The following is a 13,079-nucleotide window of genomic DNA, read 5'->3' on the forward strand; positions in this document are numbered from 1 at the left end:
GTTTTTGAGAGAGACAGATCATGAGCGGAGGAGGGACAGAGAGAGAGAGGGAGACACATACTCTGAAACAAACTCCAGGCTCCAAGATGTCAGCACAGAGCCCGATGCAGGGCTTGAACTCATGAACCGTGAGATCATGACCTGAGCCAAAGTCGGATGCTTAACTGACTGAGCCACCCAGGCACCCCTGTACTTACATAATTTATTTTATTATGTAGAAAAGTTAATAAAGTTTCTTATCCATAATAATTTTGCTTTTTACCACTATTATTATTGATGTTCTATAGAATAAGATTTTATTTATGTAAAATGCCCCCAAATTTTTGCCTTTGGCCCTAGCCTTTCCCCATCTAACTGTAAACAAAGGTGAGCCTATATATTTGGAATAATGAGCAGCTGTGGTCCTTGGAGTGTGTAGGGATAATTGTCTTATTCGTTATACAGCTTAATGCCTCTTTTTTCCTTCCTCCCCTAACATGACTAATTTGCATAATGGGACACCGGAGCAGATACTGTGAAGTAGCTAGTGCCTCAGTTAAACAGAACCACTTTGGTCATGTGTTCTTTCTCCCACCTGTAGTGGGACCTCCAATTACTTGGTCTTACTTCTCTTGACTGGCTATTCCTGGGGCCTCCTATCTTGCCTGACCTATATGGTTGACCCATTTCAGTTCTGTCTTAATCACCATACAAGACTTGATGTCTCTTTGATCTATGCTAATCCCCACTCTGCATTCCTCCTGCTTTCAAGGGTCTCTGATTTTGTTCTCTGCTCACCAAATCCTGCAAGATGATGATGCTATTTGTGTAATTATAGCCTGTTAGCAAACCGTGGGGCTTGAGTGGGACTTTTGCCATTCCCCAGGAATTCTTTTACTAATTTCATATTGACCTTCACTCCCAGATAGCACCTATTCCAGCCCTTCACCTCAAATCCTTAATCCCATGTTTATCCCTCAATTCTCCTTTAATGCATGCTTTTGCTTTTCTGAGGTCTGTTCTTTCGAATGTGAAGATTTATAGCTATTCTGTCCCGAAATTCTTATAGCTCTACTTTAGTCTTTTCATATTTTTTACTTTGGGATTGAAGAAAGAGCTATGCTTTTTTCCCTCTATAAAGGTAACTTCCACCTGCAGCCTCGATCCCACCTCATTCTACTCTTGACAGAGGGAGAGGGGGGAAAGATGTCATCCTGAGAGAAGAAAAGAAAAGAAAGGGAGGGAATAGAAGAAGGGAAAAGGGGGGTAAGGAGATAGTGGAGAGGGAAGGGGGAGGAGAGGAAAGAAGAGGTTAGGGATGGCACTCAGGTGAGAAAAGGGAGAAGCAAATGGGACAGGGAATGAGTGTAGAATAAGCAGGATCATTTATTTTTCATCTGCAGAGTGAGGGATGGGCTTCATGATCCTTCAGGTGATGTGTAGCCATACACACCTCATCACTCTATTCCTTCTGAGCCCCTCATCCCCCTATTCCCTGTATTTTCTGAGCTCCCACCCCACCCCCACCCCCATGCCTTTTTCTGTGTCTTTACTTAGAACTATCCCCTCCCCTGCCCTCTGACACAACATCCCCATCCCCTATAGACATTCTTGATCCATTCTGTGTCCTTGAAGGGCCCATACCGTTTGGCATATATTTCACTTCTAGCCCTCATTAGTGTCATATTCTGTAAGAGTATTTTCTTACAGCCTGTCTCCTTCTCTAGGAAGGAAATTTCCTAGACACAGTCACCTTATTTCATTCATCCCTGCTCCACCTACATTCTATAGCACAGCACCTTATATGGTAGGTTCTCAGTAAATGTGTATTGGATCAAATGTATTAGTTGACTCTATTGTCCCATCTAGTGCAGGGGCCTTTTTTTTTTTTTTTTTAACAATTTTCTTTCTCTTTCTCTCCATTCATTCATTCATTCATTCACTCTTGAGTAGTTGTTATGTGCCAGGTACTGTTCACCACCTTGGGATACTGTAGTAAACATAAAAGTTGAAATCCCTATAAATATTAAATAAATTTACAAAAATTTCAGATGACAATAAATGCTGTGAAAAAAAATAAAGGGTTTACAGAAGAATGCCAAGTGTCAACAGACAAATGTGGAGTGAGCACTAATATTGGAAAGCCAGCGTTTTGCAACCACCCTAGTAAAGATTAGCTCAGGCAAGAATCCTCAGTGAATGCTAAATGTAGAAGGAAGTTTTAATGAGGAGAAGGATATTTGCGTGGTCTTAAAGTATCTCCTCATAGATTGGTTCATTAGTTGAAAGGGAAAACAAAAGCTAGTACATTGATTGGGCAGTCAAAATTAATATTACCATAGGGGGCAGATAAACGCTGTGTGCTATCCTTGTAGGATATCTGAGCAGGACACAACATTTCCATGTAGTATTCTACCCAAGAGTGCATAACCTGAATGTAATCATGGATAAATACCACACGAACCTAAAACACAGGGGAAGAGGTTAACAGTGGTGAATCTGGGTAAGTGATATATGAGCTTTCTTTCTTTATACTATTCTTGCAGTTTTGCTCCAAGTTTTATATTATTTCCAAATAAAAACAAAACATTTTTTAAAGGTATTGCTTTATTTATTTAAAAAATAACATCGATAGCGATTTGCACTTCTAGTGTCAATTAAAAAGTCATAAAGCAGGGTCATGAATAATGAAGAGAACAAGGTGAGTGGTTTGCTGCTTTAAAACATTTGGTTGGAGAAGTTTCTTTTGAAAGAGTTGCATTTGCAGAGAATGAACCGAAGGAGGAAATCTTGCAAACCCCTGGGGAGGAGTATTCCATCTAGAAGGATTAGGAAGAATGAAGGTTTGGAGGTGGGAATGAGCTTGATGTGTCAGTATATCTTGCGTAAAGTTATGCTGGGACAGAACCCAGTCATCACTAAGTATAGTAGATCTGTTTCTTACCCAGCAAGAAGGCCAGCGTGGCTGGAGGGGAGTGTGCAAGGGGGGCAGTGATAGGAAATGGGAAACGAAGTGTAGGCAGATCACATGGAGCCCTGTAAGTCTCTGGGAAGGAATTTGGATTTTATTCTGAGTATGATGAGATTCCTGTGGAAGGTTTGAGCAGGAGAATGGCAAATTCTAATTTACATTTTTAAATAGATCACCCTGGCAGCTAGCTGGAAAACACACTATAGGAAGACAGTACTGGGAACAGGGAGACCAACCGGAAGACTTGCGGTAATCAAGATGAGAGATGGTAGTGGCACGGGCCCCGGTGGGGGTGTCGCAGTGGTCACGTTCCGGCTCTATATATTGATGGTGTACCTGATAGAATTACTGAAGAATGAGTTCATTTCAAAAATTATTTATTAAAGTGGATCAGATGTGTAGTGTAGTAGATAGCACAGGCAAGGATTAATTACTCCTAAGTTTCCAAAAGTTACCGGGTGAATGATGGTGTCATTTACTGGGAAGACTGAGGTGAAAACCAGTCATTCTGCATAGGGCATGTGAAGTTTGAGAAGCCTAATAAATCTCCAAGTGAAGAATCAGGTTGGCAGTTTGTTATTTGAGCTCAGGGAAGAGGTTGGGACTGGGGTTATAAATCTGAGAGTTGATTGTGTGGACACTATTTAAAGCTGTGGGTATGGAGGAGATGACCTAAGGACTGAGTACAGAAAGGGAAGAGAAGCATCCCAGGTTTAAGATCCCGACACTTTCGAGATTTAAAGAGAGAAATGAGAGGGAGCCAGCAAAAGGGAAATTAGACCAAACAGATGATCACCCCACAGTATAGGGAACATGCTAGTTTGCTGTACATTTTACAGCTGGAAAGCACTAATTATTCTTTCTGTGTTAACATTCACCTCTCCATAACTTCTCACTATTGGTTCTAGTTTTGTCCTTTTGGGTGTTAGGTCTTTCAGTGGGACAGTGTTTCAAGTTTTTGATGGCAGCAATCATAATCCAAAGTCTGTGTGTCATGTTCCTTTTACTCTTCCTTATATAATATTGTTCCCAAGCTCCTTACTAATTTGACCGTACTCCCGTCTGTATATATCTTGTGTAAAGTTTTGCTGGGACAGAACCCAGTCATCACCAAGTATGGTAGATCTGTTTCTTCCCCAAACACACAACAATGAAACCAACATTTGTCAGGTGCTTTACAGATGACAAAGAAGTCTCATGTAGCGTAGCTCTCATTCTCACAGCAAACTTGTGAATATGTACAGATGTTTTTCTTCTTATTGTTGTTACTTTTATTATACAGTTGGGAAAGCAGAGGTTCGGAGAGGTTAACCTCTCTTCTCTTAGATTATCTCAATGTTTACAGACGTTATTAAATACTGTTGCTCGATACTGTGGTTTCCAGTGTTCCAATAAAACCGACCAAGAGTTTTTTTCAGTGACTTGATATCAAGCTAAGTTTTCTGCCTTCTGCAGGTGTGCAGTTGATTTTTTAAGCATAACATTTTTCAACCTTAGTATTATCTTGAGAAATTTCTCAACTGTTCTCTCCTGTATACATTTTTGCTCCCCTCTTGTCTATTATCCACTCAAAGCAAGAGTGATCTTTTAAAAATATGAGTCAGATCACATGACTCCCAGCTCAGAAACCTCCAAAGACTTCTTTTTGCATCAGAATAAAGTCCAGACTGCTCACTTTGACCTAAAAGACCCTGCATGATTTGGCCCTTGTCTTACTCTCTGAAATCATATCAAGATCTATTTATGAAGTAAAACTTATTAAATGTAATTACTTGTTTTTTTCTTAGAAAATTTATGCCAATTCATTATGCTGATATCTTTATATATATAAGCATCCCATTAAGGTAGAAATGGACAGATTCTGAAGAAGTGTGAAAATAATTATCAGTACGCCTAATAATAGAAATGGTAACAACCTCTTTTTTTTTCATAAGTTAACCCAGGGTCTAACAAATACATTTACTGATAAGCCCAAGACAAACTGCCTCTGTTAATCATTATGTGAGAGAGTTGATTCCATGTGCTGAGAAAAATTTTAACAAAGTTTTAGCAGAACTGACACATTTATTCTTAATTTCCTCTATGTAACACTTCAATAAATAACACTTTTTAGTTTTTCCTTTCCTGCTTTTTGCAGGGGAATTCAGCTTGTAATATAAGCAGAGACCGATTTCTTGGATTTGATGAGTAAATTTAGTCAAAATGGTCAGTTATCCAGCACGATTGCCACACACTAATTTAGACCTTAAAAAAAAAAAAAAAAGGTGTGAATGTGTGTGCAGCAGAGAGCAAGGGGAAATGCATATGGCTGGAAATGCTTACGACGGCATCAGCCTCCACACACCAAGTTGTCACCCCACTTCTGTTTCTCTGGTCTACTTCAGAATTACCTTGCCAGGGATGAAAGATCTCATGCAACAGGAAAGTTATCTCTAAGTGTTCGACCTCAGTTTTTAGGGCAGGAAGAGTTAGTGAAAAGTCTGGAAATACAGCCCATGTAAATTGGAAATGTGAGCTGTGTCTCAGGTGCAACATTAATTTTCACAATTCTGTGAAACCTCATTATTTTTTGTTATAAATGTACAAAACAAAACAGGATTACTTCATTATAAGATATGTTCAAACATGTGCATGAAAATACTGTTATTTTCAGCTTCCTTGATAGGCTCCTATCCATCACCAAAGAATGATGATTACAGATAGAAGGCTTTCTTGGGTATATTTTGTAATTAGTGGTAAATGCAGAGGCCCAAGTTGTGCTGGGATTTCCAGTGGGGGGGGGGGGGGGGGGGGGGGGAGGATGCAGCTGTGAATTATTTTAAGCTAGAATGCTATATACTATGTTTTCAAATATCAGAACAAATTACTCTGTTGTGCAATACATAGAAGTCTTTAAGTGAAATGTCATTGCCAAAAAGGTGCCCTAAAATCTAATTGTTACTCTCGGTTGTACTTGTCAACTGGCACTTTTTAGTGTGAGGAGATTCACACAGTCAGGTTAGGGAGAATGCTGGCTCTTTTTCCCCGTGAATATAATTGCCATAATACTTCCCATGTAATGAAGTCAGAAAAAATTATTTAGGTAGAAATGTACTTCTGAGAACCTTGTGATTATTGCCTTTTGTGTCATTCTGCCTACATCAAAACAAATCAGACTTAGGAAGTCATGGAAATACTACGTTGGGTATTTTCTAATCGCTGCATCAGCACGAGCAGTCACTCTCTAGGTTTTCCAGTTTCTTGAAAGAGCTTAGCCTATGTTCATAACACTTTGTAGGAAACAGCACAAAATTAGTTTCTATGTCCCCATGTATTTCTCTTGGTGTCACAAAAGTATATATTATATAAATGAAATATTTGTCTTTGACAGAAAGGCTCGTTCACCAAACTACAATTAATGAATACAAGAATTAGAAATCAAAACTTTGTTTAGTCTGAGGAAAAACAATTCTTTAAACTGTAACCACATGGCTGTTTCTTGTTTGCATCAACTCTGGGTGACTGTTATTGTCTTCTGTGAATTCTCTGGGGCAGGGGCCTGACTTTGTTGAATGAGCCAATTGTTTTCCTTTGTGTTGCCCATCTAGTAAGTTCCCATCTGGTTTGTATCAGACTGTTTTCACAGCCAACAACTGCTGCCTTCTCTATATCCTGACACTTCAGGGCCCCACGCTATCAAAGCACGGCTGCGATGGCCTTGCTGGCAGGGCCTATACAGCTGTGCCTCGCAGCTTGGAGCTATTACCCAGAGTGATGGTAACGTAGAACTTGGACTGGCCCTTATTCCCATTGGTGTCGTGTGTACAGTGAGCAGGAGTCCACCCTTCCCCGCCACCTCCTCCCCCCAAAAACTTACTAGTCAACAGAAAGTCCTTAAAGCTCTAATTTTAGGATCTGGAATGGTGGTGTTTTTATTTTCTAGTGGCTTCCTGGATTTGAAAGCTCATTTTTCATTCTTTCACTCTTTTTCAAAAGGTACCCGGCCTGGCCTTGGGGAAGTAAACTGGTCACCGTGTCACATTTAATTTTTGTTTCCAAATTTAGTTAGGAATGGCTAGATATGGCAAAATCTACTATAAAAGCTACACAGATAATACGGTGTCATTTTAGTGATCGTCACAGGCTGTAATATGGAGAAGTTTTTTTTTTTTTAATTTTTTTTAACGTTTATTTATTTTTGAGACAGAGAGAGACAGAGCATGAACGGGGGAGGGTCAGAGAGAGGGAGACGCAGAATCCGAAACAGGCTCCAGGCTCTGTCTGAGCTGTCAGCACAGAGCCCGATGCGGGGCTCAAACTCACTGACCGCGAGATCATGACCTGAGCCGAAGTTGGCCGCTCAACCGACTGAGCCACCCAGGCGCCCCTGGAGAAGTTTTCATATTTAGGAAGGATCTCCATCTCAGAAAATAGATGTTCTGTATGCAAACTGTAGAAGCACTTGGGTTCAAAGTGCTTAGTAACTGTTAGGGAGTTACTTTGCCTCCAGTTTTGTTAGCCATCAGATGTCACTTACAAGAATGGGATAACAGTGACCTTTTGTAACAATCTGTGGCCGTGTGTCATTAAAGTTGTACGAGTTATTGTTGAATAAGAGTTGAGTTTTTTTTATTTCTTTAATTTTTTATTTTTTTATAAATGTTATTTATTTATTTTTGAGACAGAGACAGAGCATGAACGGGGGAGGGGCAGAGAGAGAGGGAGACACAGAATCTGAAACAGGCTCCAGGCTCTGAGCTGTCAGCACAGAGCCCGGTGCGGGGCTTGAACTCACGGACCGCGAGATCATGACCTGAGCCGAAGTCGGACGCTTAACTGACTGAGCCACCCAGGCGCCCCAAGAGTTGTGTTTAAATGTAGCTCTAATGTCACATTGCTTCATAAAGTGTAACAGCAAAACTCTTTTGCACCAAAAAAGAATTAAATGACTTTTACAGAAGGTATTAATGTTTTAGAAATGTTTTCAAGATTAGGTAAAATGATATTAGTTTATGATTTCAAATACATTGAGTAGCTAATTGTTACAGAGCATCAAGTATCCCGTAAGTAGTAAGTCCTGTGGAGTCCAACTACAGCAACAACAACAAAATTCACCTTCCGCTTCTGAATAATTTCAGCTCCCTGGTATTTCAAGGTTTTAAAAAAAGAAACAGAAAGGAATTTGTCTTGGTCATTAGCAGTATGGCCTGTGAGTTAGCAACTATTCACTTGGTGTTAACGGCTGGTAAAATTAGTTATTTGGCTGTTCCAATTGTTGGAAAACAGTTCAAAACTGTGAAGCAATCACCTTTCAATTGTTGAAACTAATCTACTGGGTTTTGTTTTGTTTTGTTTTGTTTTGTTTTGTTTTTTCAATTTCAACAGAAGTATAGTATATACACAGAGAAATACACATATCATGAGTGTACAGCTGAAAGAATTTCCCAAAATGAAGCTCACTTGTGTAATCCATACCCAGCTGGGGGAAACAGAACATTGCCAGCACGCCACCCCCCACAGCCCCCTCATGTTGCCTTTGTTACAGCCTCCACTCCTCGAGGATAACCACCGTCCTGTGACTAGTCCTCTTATTTTTCTACTGTAAATAAATGAAATCACACAGAATGTACGGCTTCATTCACGAGGCAAGCCTATTGTAATTTTTAAGATTCTTTTTGTTTTCAAACTATTAGGGCATGCTTTTATAAAGAATTATCTGACAGGAATTTGTTTTAGTAGCTGTGTCACAGGCTATTCAACCAACAGGAAGTGCACTGTAGATAAAATTGTCTACTCTACCTCTCAGTTCTCAACCAAATTTTAATGCTGGAATGTTCCTCTAGACATTCCTGCCCCTAAAAGGTAGGAACACTGTCATAACACCACACAGCAATACATGCAAGTACTTAAATGGTTTTTAGTGAGCTTTAATAATTAAATGTATGTCATTCAAATAAAGCTTGGTCTGCATTCAGGTAGGTAGGTCATCTATTTTTTAAATTACCAGTCACCTCCTTGGCAGTTGACTATAAGCTTTTACGCTGCCAAGATATGATTTCTAAAATGCTATTATTGGAGAGAATGGTATACATATTAGATAGGCAGCCAATGAGTAACTTAATCTGGCCAGATTATTTGTTTAAAAGGTGTTAATTTCTTTTTATATATTTTTAACTACTCTAATAATGGTCCTTTTTCCCCCAGTGAACTCAAATTGGTATACAACATCCAGGTATTCTAAACATTATTCATTTTAGATTTCTCCTTATTAGCTTTTGTTTCATATTCTGGATGGCACCCATTTAAAAACTCTTGCTTTGTGGGCTAAAAAATTTATTATTTGATGCCTTCAACTTTATATCCTTAACAGCCATATAGTGCCATGCAGTTTTCTTAAATAATCCATAGAGAATTTATTTAAAATCATAATCTAAAATAATAATGTATAGATTTAAGTATTGCTATAGTGGTGATTCTTACTAAAGATAGTATTAAAAACCAAAAGATAAACTTTCAAGCCAATAATAAAAAAATTGTAAATACAAGAGTACAAACATTGTAAAGCCCGGGTTGCTATCCTTTTAAATACCACCTTGTGAAATACAGTAACACGAAATAAAAAGAAAGAAAAGAAATATAACAATGTGGCCTCCTTTCAAGTGGGCACCATGTAGCTACAAGATTTTGAGTGCCCATTTAGATAAAAAGCTGAAGTATTGAACTAAGGTGAGTGTTTGGGAGAAGCATAGTATACAAGTGCTACCGTAGCCTAGTAACCAGTGTGTGTCCTCATTTAAAGCTTTTTCAGCAGTGTCCCTGCTTTCCCAGCCTTGGGTTCCATTTCAGATTACTTGTTTTGATGTCATGATATCTTTAAACATTTAGATAAAGGTTAACACATTTGTCTTTTGCAGTAAAGGAAAAAGGATAAATTATATGCTTAGGTTATTTGTGACTCAATTTTTTATTTAGCTTTATCCACTGCTAAGTTCCATAGAAATTTGTAGATCAAATATTTGGAAAATTTCCCTTCTCAGCCTTTGACTTAAATACCAATGAGTGTTATGTTTCTTCACTTTTGAGCAGTAGGATGAGGAAGTGTAAGAGACAACAAGTTTGGGAAGCGGTTTTAAATCACGTTGGCCAGAGTATACAGTGTGTTTGAATCCTCACCTGCAAAGCACAATACTCACCTTTTCAGTGAACCCCCTCACCCAGCAAGTGTGAATTATGAGGTAGCTACTTGTTAAAGGGACAGATGACAATAGAGGACTCTGATACTGAGTTAGTGGCTTTTTTATTTTATTTTATTTTATTTTATTTTATTTTATTTTATTTTATTTTATTTTATTTTATTTTATTTTATTTTTTTACTGTTAGGAGAAATTATTATAGAAATCAAGACTGTCTCCCACTTTGGGCAGAGTTTTGTTTACATTTATAATATCAACCACACATAGTAGGTACCATCTGTGTATACTTCCTGTATGTGAGGTACTCTGCTAAGAGCCATCATCAACCCGGCTAGGTAGATCATATTATTCTCATTTTGTATTTGAGGAACCTGAGGCTCGGAGACTTGACGTATTTTGCCCTAGAACACATAGCTAATATATGACAGAACTGGGAATCAAATGCAGTCCAACTCTGAAAGCAAAGGCTGTGCTCTTAAATCTTAAAACATTATACTATGTTTCCTTCCTTGGTAATTTTCTTAAAAGTAGAAGAGAGAATTTCTGATTGTTCTCACAGGTCTCAATATCTGAAGACATAGCCTAGTAGAAGAGTATGAAAAAGTTGGGAGGTGATGAAAGAACTGTTTTGCTTTGGGCTCAGTCCCTCTTACTAATATGTCACCTTGATTTGTCAGTTAATCTTTCTGAATCTTGATTACCGTCTTAGCAAGGATAAGATGATCTCGGGGATCCCTTGCAGCTCTACTGCTGTAATATATGAGCAGCAAAGTTGCTTTTTCTTTAACAAAAATCTCCCTGTCCCAAACTATTTCGAAATAATCACAAGCCACAAAATAATAAAAGTACCATTTGTTGAGTAATAAATGTCGGCACTGCTCTGTTATTTACATATATAATCTGTGTTAATGATCATAAGAAACCCATGAGATAGAAGAAGAAATTGAAGCACAAAATGGTAATATCCCACCAAGTGGTGGTTTCTCCCAGGGGTCACAGCTAGCCCCCATTGGTACGGTGATTTGCATTCAGGCAGTTTAGCTTCCAGGTTTGTGCTCTTACCTACTGGCTTACAGCTGACTCTCGAATATCATGTCTGCTTGTCAATTACTTGCAACTTTTTTTTTTTTTATCTTTCATACTACAGTGTAGACTGAATAGAATAAAATGGGCGTTTTTTTTTTTTTTTTTTTCCCCAGAAAATGACTTCTAAAAGATCACAGAGTAGTATATCCATGTGATATAAAGGTTTCAGAAACATTGGTTGGCTGGCTATTTCTTGAACAACTATACATAAAGGACTGAATTAGGCATCTTAGGGAAAATAAGGAAGAATAATGGAGGGAAACCGTTTATTTTTTCTTTTCTTTTATGAAAATCCCAGCATTGCAGTAAATCACTTCAGCCTATGAAATGACTTACTGAAGGCACATCTTAAAAATAATAACAGATTTAGCATATTATTTCCATTTGGATGTTTTTACTAATGCTGCTTTGTTGGATATAAAGAAATGACTTAAGTATGCTTTGGTTTGGAGTAATGAAATAGTTATTCTTTTTTGAGTTAAAATTCATTGTTTTAATAAAGCAGAAATAAGCTGTTGTTTTTGTAAGTTTCAGGAAAATGTTTTTGTTAAGCAAAGAATCTGAATATTAGAAAACATGCTCCTTTTTATTGCAAAGACTATGCAGTGTATAAAATTCACATTTAGGTTGTTAAGAATTCCAAGGTGTTTCATTGCAGCGGCAAGTCCCATTGAGGGAGAACACCTCCTTTGGAGGGTGGACCTATCAGAATGGAAGGGAGGCCTTGTTAGAAAAAGCCCCAAAAGCGATTCAGATTTTCCCTTCTCTCTACCCCAATCCTGTTGAAAATCGCTGTTTAGAAGAGGTTTCACAGCTCCTTTCTCCAAAGCCAGCCAGGTACAATATATAGCACTTTCTTAAAGAGAATAAAAAAAGAAGGCACTAGAACAAGAAGAGGCAAAGAGAAGTTACCAAGAATAGAAGAAGAATTCGAGTTACAGAATGGAAACATTAACAGCTAGAAGTGGTATGATGTTAACAGGCAGAGAGCTCAATTAATTGTTAGTCTTTAAAATCCCTTATACTTGAGGTAGAACAGGAGCATTAATTGGAAGATTTGCTCACTACTGTCAACTCTGTAGTTTTGTCTTTATGGTTAAAGAGGATTAAGACTGTCTTACTCTTCCTTGTGGTTTTTACAACATCTCCTATAATAATGATGGACACATAAAAAAAAAATGTTAATGGAATCCTAGCTAGACCTACGGTAGATTTCCTTTTTCTTTTCTTAGTTTCTACCCAGCTCTGTTTGGTATAAAAGGGGATGACGTTGCTTATTTCTTACTATAACACAATAGAGAAGTTTAAATTCTGGGCCTTGAAGCAATCACTTCAGAGCAGGCTGCCACTTAATTTTACTTGCTACCAAAAAAAAAAAAAAAAAAGTGGTTCTTCAACAGAAGGGGCCTCTGAGGTGGGACTGATTGGTACCATTGTGGCCACCTTTGTACTATAGGTGCTGTGTAGAATCAGAAAGGTAGCTGTAAAGGGGCCAAGCAGTAACCTCTCCCTCTTTCTCAGAAACTTAGAGGCAGAGTAGGAAGTGAAAATAGACAGTGTTTATATAGTAACATCATAATAAGCACCTTTAATACATGTAAAGATTATTTTAAAACAACATCAGAGTTGGATGTTTAATTTTGGTCTATTTGCAGATTGTCAATATAACAGATAACTTGTATTTGCCCACAATATTACCTTCATAAAACTATATTTTCTTCTTTGGGGCGCCTGGGTGGCTCAGTCGGTTAAGCGTCCGACTTCAGCTCAGGTCACGATCTCGCGGTCTGCGAGTTCGAGCCCCGCGTCGGGCTCTGGGCTGATGGCTCAGAGCCTGGAGCCTGCTTCCGATTCTGTGTTTCCCTCTCTCT

At 38.4% G+C, this 13,079-nt stretch overlaps 1 protein-coding gene across 8 annotated transcripts in view; it reads left to right on the plus strand.

The window, feature by feature from the left end:
* The window catches only part of KIAA0586 (KIAA0586 ortholog), a 113,370-nt gene that overhangs the window by 91,116 nt on the left and 9,175 nt on the right, over positions 1-13,079 (plus strand). The gene's annotated exons all lie outside the window — the stretch shown is intronic.

The sequence above is a fragment of the Panthera leo genome, chromosome B3 (genome assembly GCF_018350215.1).
Source record: "Panthera leo isolate Ple1 chromosome B3, P.leo_Ple1_pat1.1, whole genome shotgun sequence".
Classification (NCBI taxonomy): domain Eukaryota; kingdom Metazoa; phylum Chordata; class Mammalia; order Carnivora; family Felidae; genus Panthera; species Panthera leo.